Here is a 10,991-nt window from a genome sequence, read left to right as displayed (position 1 = left end):
CAGTGTATGATTTTAACAAAGTGCTTATTTATGACATTGGTGAGTATGACCAGAATTAAGTAGAACATAAGCAAAGGATGTGTGCAGAGCATTTAGCATTTTCCTTTTGTGCTTATCCATTTTATGGTATAATGAATAAGTATATGGTCTCTGGACTCAGGTAGATCTAGGCTGGAATTCCCTTTCTGCTATTTCTAAGCTGTGTGATATTGAGAGGATTCTTCTCCTGAGTCTGTTTCCTTATGGAGAAAGTGACAATAATTGTGCCTACCACACAGATTTGTTATGAGACTTACATGAAAAACTTCACATAAAGCACTTAGCACATGCTTGCCTCACAGTAATTGCCCAAAAATGTACAGCTGTTGTCATTATCACTATTATTGCTGTTATTGGTTGGGTTTTTTGGGGGGAGGGGTCTTTATGATTAAAATGGCCTGGATGATCAATAAGATTGGGCCCAAAGCAGAAACAAAGAACTGTAACTAAATGTCAACTAACTTTGGACAACTTTAACTTTTCCTTTAGAAAATCCACTATTTCTTTATTTATGTTTTAAATGTTTTCCCAAAGCATTTTTGGGGAACAAAGTATAAAAATAAAGTATCAGTTTACATATATGGATAAATCATGCTCCCTGTGTTCCTTCACCTTATTCTGAGGTGCCTTTCCCCCTTCTTTACACTTTTGGCAAATAATCTTATTTTTCTGGCCAGATGCTACAGCTGAAATAAAAATAGTAACTAATTGAGCAGATGAATATCAATAACTATACACTGAGAACAAGAGAAACTCTGAGACTTACCAGCTACATGATCATGAACAAATTACCTAACCTCTTTGTGCTTGAATGTCCTTTCAAATGGGGTTAATAATACCAGCCAATTCAGAAGGCTGTGTGTCTTAATGTACTAAAAGTGTCTAGAACAGTGTCTGTCACATGTACTACATACGTCTTAGCTTTCTATTACAGTATGCTGAACTCATATAGCATGCATGTACACATACACACAAACACAACACTGACATTTCCTTTTCTGCATCATTACTGCCTCTCTATGATATGCCATTAGGTAATCTGCATTGCACAGAAATCTACAAAGGATAACCCCCATTTGATTCTCCTTCTCTTGGTATCTCAGTCACTCCTCAGTATTGTTAGGAATTTGGAAATCCAAAATTCTTGCTTTAGGCCACAAATACCTTTAGTACTCTGCTGTTGTTTTCTTTTTTAAGGTTCAATAAAGGGCTACTATATAGTAAATTACCATCCAGTATTTCAAACCCAGAAATTACTCAAGACTTGAATTTAATACTAATAACTGTACCTCCCATGTAGCTGACATTCTTTGATAGAAGCTGATAAGACTGTACTAATGTCATGTATCATGTCTTTTGCATAGCTTAGTGGTTGATAACAGTCCATCACTGGGCAAGCCACACACACACACCCTATCTAACCTCAAATTGGGACAGGAAAGTATTAAGGGATTTTAGAGGATTTTCTGACCTTTCTAAAGTAATTAGCAGTATCTTTTATTGGTCTCCATGTTTCAGATACTTTGTTATTAACAAATTCTAGTGATAATATTTAGGGAGTTAGTTCCTTACCACAACAATTACTAAGGAGAGAAAAAGCTTACATTTTCTTGGAAAAGAAAAATTAATTATACTAGGAAGACTATAAGTATATTAAATAAGTTAGTTATTATGCAGGGCTTATTTTTCTTGACTTGAGATTCTCAATTATTTTAGGGAAAAAAGGCATTTCCCATAAAATGGGAGATTTTGTAGCATCAAGTCTAGGATATATCAGGCGTGACATCTGATGCCCATGGCCATAACTTCATTTCTAACCAATATCCATGACATTTATGATGTTTTGTATTATGATAAGAGAATTTTCTAGTGCTTCCCAAGGCATTACTAGAATCGATAACACATAAATGTTTGAAATTGAATAATACATGACAAATTAGAGTCTCTTAGAAGTTGAGGTCAACCTGATGTCTTATCATACAGGTTGAGTGCATGTTATTTCCTAAGTAAGAAGAATAAAGCATATAAAATCTTTGACATATAAAATTATTTTTATATTAATATATTTTCAATAATATTCTGTATTATACTATATCATCTTATTTCTCAAAATTGAGTAAGAAAATTCTTTTATCAAAGAGGATCTAAATTGGGGTAACAGAATGTAGCAGAAGTTTTTTAAAAATAAATTTTGGAAGATTTAAGATCCTTTGCATTTTAATCTCTACCAATTTTGAAGATGGTGGCACAGTAGGAGGACCCTAAGCTTGCCTCATCCCATGAAAACTACTAAATAACTATCAAAGAATTTCTGAATTCTGAAATTTCTGAATAGCCCAGAAATTGCCCTTAAGATTGGCAGAACAAACTCCACAAAATAGGTAGAGAAGAGGCCATCTTAAAGAAGGTAGGAATGTGGAGACATACTTTGGGAGAGAAACAGATCAAGGCAGCTGCTGTGGAGAGGGAGCTCTAGTCATAGAAAAGGGCAAGAGACAGATTAGCACACAGGTGAGCTCATGAGGAAAATGAATTCCCATAGCAATTGACATTGAATTCGAGAGGGCCTGGAACTTTGTGGATTCTTGCAACCAGCGGGGTTTAAAGCCTGGAATTTTAAAGGTCAGTGTGCTTGGCTGTGGGAGAGCTCCGAGGACATTGGGGCTACTCTCAGAGAGAAGGCAAGACAAACAACTTGTAGACATATCGCACGGAAACTGTGAAGAGCCCCTTGGGCATACAGTGGAGAAGTTCTTTGCTCTTCTCTGAGTATGTCCCAGAAAGGCAACATTAGTGGGGAGATTCTTCCAGAAACAAAGAAACTAACTAGCACCATTTCCTTACCCTGTCCATCAGTATAAACATAGAGCCATCTGTGGGAACCAACACAGTGCCCACTTTCACTATCTAACTCGCTTATACCAAGCCCTGTCACCACAACACTCTGTGGAACCATCCTTCTCAGTCATGTTTGCCCCAGTCCCTGTGCAGCAGATTCCCTTCCCCAGATGACTGAGCCAAACCCAGGCCAACAGTGTTTCTCCTGACCCAGGAGTTTTTCAAGGCCTCAGTTTTGGTGGCAGCATCGGCCTCATTCACAAGCAGGTCTCATTTCACAAGCAGACCAGAGCATGCCTAGTTAAAACATGACAACTTCAGGCCAGAGAATAAACACTGCCCATAACAGGCAAAGAGAGCCTCTGCAGACAACTGGCCTGAACGATAAAGCATTCAGGACACAATAGCAAAGTACATGCAGCACACATCCTGGAAGTGCCAGGCCCTGCAGAACAAGGGACATAACACTGTAGGGCCCAACAGGATGTCTTCTTCAAAAACCCACTACCCTCAAGAAAGGAGACATAGCTGGCTTTTCTAACACAGAGAAACAGGCACAGAGACTTAGACAAAATGAGAAGACAGAGGAATGTATCCTAAATGAAAGAACAGGACAAGGCCACAGCCAGAGATCTAAGTGAAACAGAAATAAGTAACACAATTGATGGAAATTTAAATCAATGCTCATAAAGTTATTCACTGCACTTGAGAAAAGGGTGGAAGACATGAGTTAGAGACTTAAGACAGAGAGAAGGAATAACATAGCAGAGATAAAGGGCTCAATTAATAAAATGAGAAACTTGCTTGGCAGAAAGAACCAGAGGCTGGAAGAAACTGAGGAAGGAATGACTTAATGACCTAGAAGACAGAGTAATGGAGAATAATCAAGCTGAACACAAAAGGAAAAAAAGAATTATGCAAAACAAGAATAGACTTAGAGAACACAGTGATTCCATCAAATATAATAGCACTTGTATTATGGGAATCCTAGAAGAAGAGAGAGAAAAGGGGGCAGACAATTTATTTGAAGAAATAATATCTGAAAACTTGCCTAATTTGGTAAGGAAACAGATATCCAGATCCAGGAGGAAAAGGATATCCAGATATCCCAACATAATCAACAAAAGCATATCCACACCAAGACATATTGTAATTAAAATAGCAAAATATACTGATAAAGAAAAAATATTAAAAACAGGAAGACAAAAGATAGTCATATACAAAGGAAACCCCATAAGGTTATCAATGGATTTTTCAGCAGAAACTTTCCAAGCCAGGAAAGAGTAACATGATATATTTAAAGTGTTAAATAGGAAAAGCCTACAGCCAAGAATACTCTATCCAGCAAGGTTATCATTCAGAATAGAAGGAAAGATAGATTTTCCCAGACACACAAAACTAAAGAAGTTCTTGATTACTAAACCAGCCATGTGAGAAATATTAAAGGGGATTCTCTGAGTAGAAAAGAAAGACCAAAAATGACAGTATGAGGGTAAGAAACACAAAAGCAGTAAAAATGAATACTTCTCTAAAAAATCAATCAATCAAGGAACTCACAAAAGAAAAGATTGTAAAATATGACACCATACCCCTAGAACATGAGGAGGAGTAAAGAATGGGTTCAAACCTTTGTTTTAAAGATTTATTTATTTATTTGAGAAAGAGAGAGAGCATGGGGGGAGGGGCAGAGGAAGAGGGAGATAAAGAACCTCAAGCAGACTCCCTGCTCAGCACAGAGCCCAAATCAGGGCTTAATCCCATGACCCTGAGATCACGACTTGAGCCAAAATCCAGAGTCGGATGCATAACTGACTAAACTACCCAGGTGCCCCAAGAATGGGTTCAAACTTAAAGGACCATCAACTTAATATAGACTGCTATGTGCAGAAGACATTACATACAAATCTAATGGTCACCCCAAATCAATAGCCATTAATAAATATTCAAAGAGTAAAGAGAAAGAAATCCAAATATATTACTAAAGAAAACCAGCAAACCATGAAGAAGAGAAAGACAAGAAAGGATCAGAGAAAATTTTCAAACAAAACAAGTAATAAAATGGCAATAAATACCTATCTACCAAGAATTACTTTGGATGTAAATGGACTAAATGTTCCAATCAAAAGGCATCAGGTGACAAAACAGATGAAAAAAACAATACCCATCTATATGGTGCCTATAAGAGACTAATTTTAGACCTAAAGCCACCTGCAGAAGGGGCTAAAGAAACATTTGTCACACAAGTGGATGTCAAAAGAAAGAGCAGCAATGCTTTTATTGGACAAAATAGACTTTAAAACAAAAACTATAGGGGCACCTGAGTGGCTCAGTCATTAAGCATCTGATGAACTTACATGCAAAAGTTATCAACAAAATACTAGCAAACTGAATCCAATAATACATTTAAAAAACCATTCACCATGATCAAATAGGATTTATTCCTGTGTTGCAAGGGTGGTTCAATATTCACAAATCAATCAACATGATACATCACACCAATAAGAGAAAGGATAAAAACCATATGATCATGTCAATAGACATAGAAAAAGCATTTGACAAAGTATAACATCCATTCATGATAAAAACCCTCAACAAAATAGGTTTAAAGGGAACATAACTCAGCATTATAAAGGCCATATATGAAAAACCACAGCTAACATCATCTTCAATGTGGAAAAACTGAGTGCTTTTCCCTGAAAGTCAGGAACAGGACAAGGATGTCCCCTTATACCACTTTTATTAAACATAGTACTGGAAGTCATAGCCATGGGAATCACACAAAAAATCAGACAACAAAAAGAAATAAAAGACATCCAAATTGGTAAGGAAGAAGTTAAACTTTTGCTATTTGCAGCTGACATGATACTATATATAGAAAATTTGAAAGATTCACCCCCAAAATCTGCTAGAACTGATAAATGAATTCCATAAAGTCACAGGCTTCAAAATCAGTGTACAGAAATCTGTTGCATTTGTGCACATCAGTAATGAAGTGGCAGAAAGAGAAATGAAGAAAACAATCCTATTTACAATTGCAAATGTAAAGATACTCAAAGAAATGGAAAGATACTCTATGCTCATGGATTGGAAGCACAAATATTTTAAAATGTCTATACTACCCAAAGTAATATACACATTTAATGCAATTTCTATCAAAATACCAACAGCATTTTTTTTCACAGGACTAGAACAAAGAATCTTAAAATTTGTATGGAACCTCAAAAGACCCGAAATAGCCAAAGCAATCTTAAAAAAGAAAAGCAAAGTTGGAGGCATCACAATTGTAGACTTCAAATTATATTACAAAACTGTAGTTATAAAAACAGTATGGTACTGGCAAAAAAATAGACACGCGGAACAGAATAGAAAACCCAAATGGACCCACAACTATATGATCAAAGAATCTTCAACAAAGCAAGAAAGAATATCCAGTGGAAAAAGGACAGTCTTTTCAAAAAATCATATTAGGAAAACTTGACAGCAACAAGCAGAAGTATGAAATTGGACCACTTTCTTACACCCTACACAAAAATAAATAAATAAATGGATAAAAGACCTAAGTGAGACTTGAAACCATAAAAATCCTAGAAGAGCACACAGGCAGTAATTTGTCTCACATTGGTCATCGCAACTTCTTTCTAGATAGGTCCCCTGAGTCAAGGGAAACAAAAGCAAAAATAAACTGTTGGAACTAAAAACCTTCTGCATAGCAAAGGAAACAATCAACAAAACTGAATGGCAACCCACTGAATGGGAGAAGATATTTACAAATGACATATCCAATAAAAGGTTAGTATCCAAAATATATAAAGAAATTATAAAACTCCACACACATACCCCCAAAAAATCCAGTTAAAAAAAATGGGCAGATGACATGAATAGCTGTCTTTCTAAAGAAGATATATGGGATGGTCAACAGACACATGAAAAGATGCTCAACATCACTTCTCATTAGGGAAGTGCAAATCAAAACTATAATGAGATATCACCTCACACCTGTTAGAATGGCTAACATCAAAACCACCAGAAACAAAAGGTGTTGGCAAGGATGTGGAGAAAGGAGCACTCCTGCACTGTTGGTGGGAATGCAAATAGGTGCAGCCACTCTGGAAAACAACATGGAGGTTCCTCAAAAAGTTAAAAATAGAAATACCCTACAACTAACAATCACACAACTGGGTATTTACTCAAAGAATACAAAAACTCTAATCCAAAGGAATACATGCACTCCTATGTTTATTGCAGCATTATGTACAATAGCGAAGATATGGAAGCAGCCCAAATGTCCATCAATTGATGAATGGATAAAGAATATGTATCGTGTGTGTGTGTGTGTGTGTGTGTGTGTGTAATGGAATATTACTCATCTATAAGAAAGAATGAAATTTTTCCATTTGCAACAATATGGATGGAGCTATAGAGTATAATGCTAATTGAAATAAGTCAGTCAGAGAAAGACGAATACCATATGATTTCACACATATGTGGAATTTAAGGAACAAAACAACTAAGCAAAGGGAAATAAGACAGAGAGAGAAAAAAAAAAAAAAAACAAGAAACAGACTCTTTTTTTTTTAATTTCATTTCAGTGTACCAGAATTCATTGTTTATGCACCACACCCAGTGCTCCATGTCATACGTGCCCTCCATAATACCCACCACCTGGCTCCCCCAACCTCCCACCCTCTGCCCCTTCAAACCCCTCAGATTGTTTTTCAGAGTCCATAGTCTCTCATGGTTCATCTCCCCTTCCAATTTCCCTCAACTCCCTTCTCTCCATCTCCCCTTGTCCTCCATGCTATTTGTTATGCTCCACAAATAAGTGAAACCATATGATAATTGAATCTCTCTGCTTGACTGATTTCACTCAGCATAATCTCTTCCAGTCCCGTCCATGTTGATAACAAAACTTGGGTATTCATCCTTTCTGATGGAGGCATAATACTCCATAGTGTATATGGACCATATCTTCCTTATCCATTTGTCCGTTGAAGGGTATCTTGGTTCTTTCCACAGTTTGGTGACCATGGCCATTGCTGCTATAAATGTTGGGGTACAGATGGCCCTTCTTTTCACTACATCTGTATCTTTGGGGTAAATACCCAGTAGTGCAATTGCAGGGTCATAGGGAAGCTCTATTTTTAATTCAAGAAACAGACTCTTAACTAGAGAACAAACTTATGGTTGTGGGAAGAGAGGGTGGCAGGGGAATGAGTGAAATAGGTGATGGGGACTAAGGAGTGCACTTGTGATGACCACAGCATGATTAAATAAAAACTTAAACAAAAAGCCTACTAATTTTTCTCTTATTTTCAAGGTTGCATTCATTTTTTAATAGTAACACATATTTATATGATGACTTACTATATTATAATTGTAAATGATAACATGAGTATACCTGTGATTCTTAGTTTTCAACCTTAAGAGCTCAAAGCTGGTAACCAAAAGTTTAGTTATTGTAAGTCACATCATTCATTATATCCTAGAGGTATCAGATTATAAATTTCATTTATTTTAATGGAAATCCACTCGAAACTATAAGAGTATAAAAGTTTAATGCATGTACACACATGTACACACACATACACATGTGTGCAAACATTTATTAGGCATATAAAGTCAAATCCAATATATAAGCCATCACAGAATAAGAAGAGGGATCGATGCTAAAATACAAAATATAAAAATCATCAAAATTAACAAAAGAAGAATCAAATTACTATGGCAGAAATTTTTGAAGTTATTCTGGAATGACCTCTAGAAAACTGCTGGGCCTAATTGTTTTTGTGAAAGTTTCTTCAAATCTACTAGATATGAATAATTGCCAAAGTATCTGAATTACTGCAAAGGACCACAAAAGAAAGAAACTTTTCTCTTTCAAGAGGTTAGTATATGCTTGATCTGAAAACTAACAAATATAGGTTAAAAAATAGAAACCTACAAAGTAATTTTACTATTAATAAAGTTGCTAAAATTATAAGTAAATCTTAGAAAACTGAATGCAGTAGCATAGCAAAAGAATACCATACACTAAGTAATTGCCAACAATTAGTCTTGCCTCCACACCACATGCTAAACATAATCCCATCATTAAGGCCTCTCATCACAGTAGTGTTGCTTAAGGAACTAGAGTAAATAGCGGGAGGACGGGAGTAATTTGGAAAAAGAAATGTGCTTACTGTGTCACTCCCTAAGAGGAGCCACTGTCCCATGTGGGCCAGGAAATAAAATGTTTTAAATGACCCTATTTTCCTCTCTTCTTTTCTGAGTTTCCTAGATGCTTTGAAATACACTTATTTCATTTATAATCCTTAAAAAGAATCAATCAGAAATACTCAGAAGCAAAATGCAAACAAAACAAAAAACAACATCAAAACTTTTCCTGAGGGAGGATGAGACTGGTACAGTCTTTAAAATGAGAAACCAACGAAGTTTCGACCGAAGGCTTCTCATATTCCCGTTTGGAATGGGCAGACATGGGCATTCTTTGTGGCTCCAAGAACCTTCAAAATGAATTCAAATTAGGACTGTCCCCATAATGGAAACTGCTGGCCAGTGCTCTCTGAAATTTTTGGAAAGGTAAGATCTGTTGTCTTAGTCCAAGATCAGCTCAGACAAAGAAAATTAAGTTACCACCAACTATAACCAGCTTACCAGTGCTCCTCTACACTTATAACAGTGTCGGTCAAGGTTAAGACCATTTAGACATCATAATTACAGACTCTGGTTATTATTCTAAGGGTCTTCTTTATTATGAAAAGAAAAAAACAAATGAGCAATATGTTCACAGTTCAAGCCAATGAAAATTGTAGTTTGTTTACAACTATGAGAGTACCTGTTAAGTCAAATTGCCATAAATCAAGAACTGCTTATAATAAACCTCAATTTTATGGATTATAGAGACACAATTTTAGTGAGTATAAAGATGTATAATTTATATAATTGCAATGTATACATATATGCACAAATGTTAATATAATGTGTGTACCTGTGCATTACAAGCTGAATCATGTATCTCCCAAATTCATATGTTACAATCCTAACCTCTAATACCTTAGAACATGCTGCATTTGGAGACATGGCCTTTAAAAGAGGTAATTAAGTTAAAATTAGGTCATTATGGTGGGCCCTAATCTGCTATGACTGGTGTCCTTCTAAAATGAAAAAACTGGACACAACATACACAGGAAAGACCATGTGAAGAGACAGGGAGAAGATGACCATGACAAGCTAAGGAGAGAGGCTTCAAGAGAAACCAACCCCACTGACACCCTAATCTCACACTTCTAACCTCAAGATCTGTGAGAAAATTAACTTTTCTTATTTAAACCACTCAGTCTATGATACTTTGCTATGATAGATCTAGCAAATTAATACTGTGCTTATGTGTGTAATTTGAAATATAATTTTTACTCATGTCAACTAGAGTCATCCTTACCATATAATATCTCATTTCAGAGACTGTAAAGTCTAAGATCTTTCCCAAGATTCTCGCAGACTCTTAGGGACTAGTCTCCTAGCTTCAACCTCCTCCTTTTCCTAAATTACTTCACTTCAGATGTCATTTCCCATATCCACCTTCTGTGGTCTTCATCCTGTGCTAACCTGGGGAGGACCTCAAGTTTCTCCATTAATTTCCATCAAAACAAAATAAAATAAAGTAAAATGCTAACTACAACCAAAAACAAACAAACAAAAAATATCCATCCTCATACAAAATAATCATGAACACAGCTTACTTTATATTCCAGAAATGCAAAGAACTTAAAATTGAACATTAGCTATCTCTGCTCTAACAAAGTCCTTTAACCATTTGCACAAGTGGAAAATCCAGAGTCGGGCCATGTTCTAATGTCTCCCATTACCTTCTCCTTTCCCTTTCTATCTCTCTCTCCCTCCTTCCCTCCATCCCTTCTTGGTATACCTGGATCTTCTCTACTCTCTTCCTCATTCCCAGCAGTTTGGCCATCACTTTTTGTGAGTTTGACTTATGTTATCAGGATCCCCTTTTCTACTTCAAGTAGCTAATCCAACTATCTTCTCAAAGACAATTTCCTTTGTCAGAGATATTCTAGAGCCAGCCATTAAAGTAATACAGTTTTATCCCAGCTACA

The sequence above is a fragment of the Lutra lutra genome, chromosome 2 (genome assembly GCF_902655055.1).
Source record: "Lutra lutra chromosome 2, mLutLut1.2, whole genome shotgun sequence".
Lineage (NCBI taxonomy): Eukaryota > Metazoa > Chordata > Mammalia > Carnivora > Mustelidae > Lutra > Lutra lutra.
Note: the sequence above shows the minus strand (reverse complement) of the source record.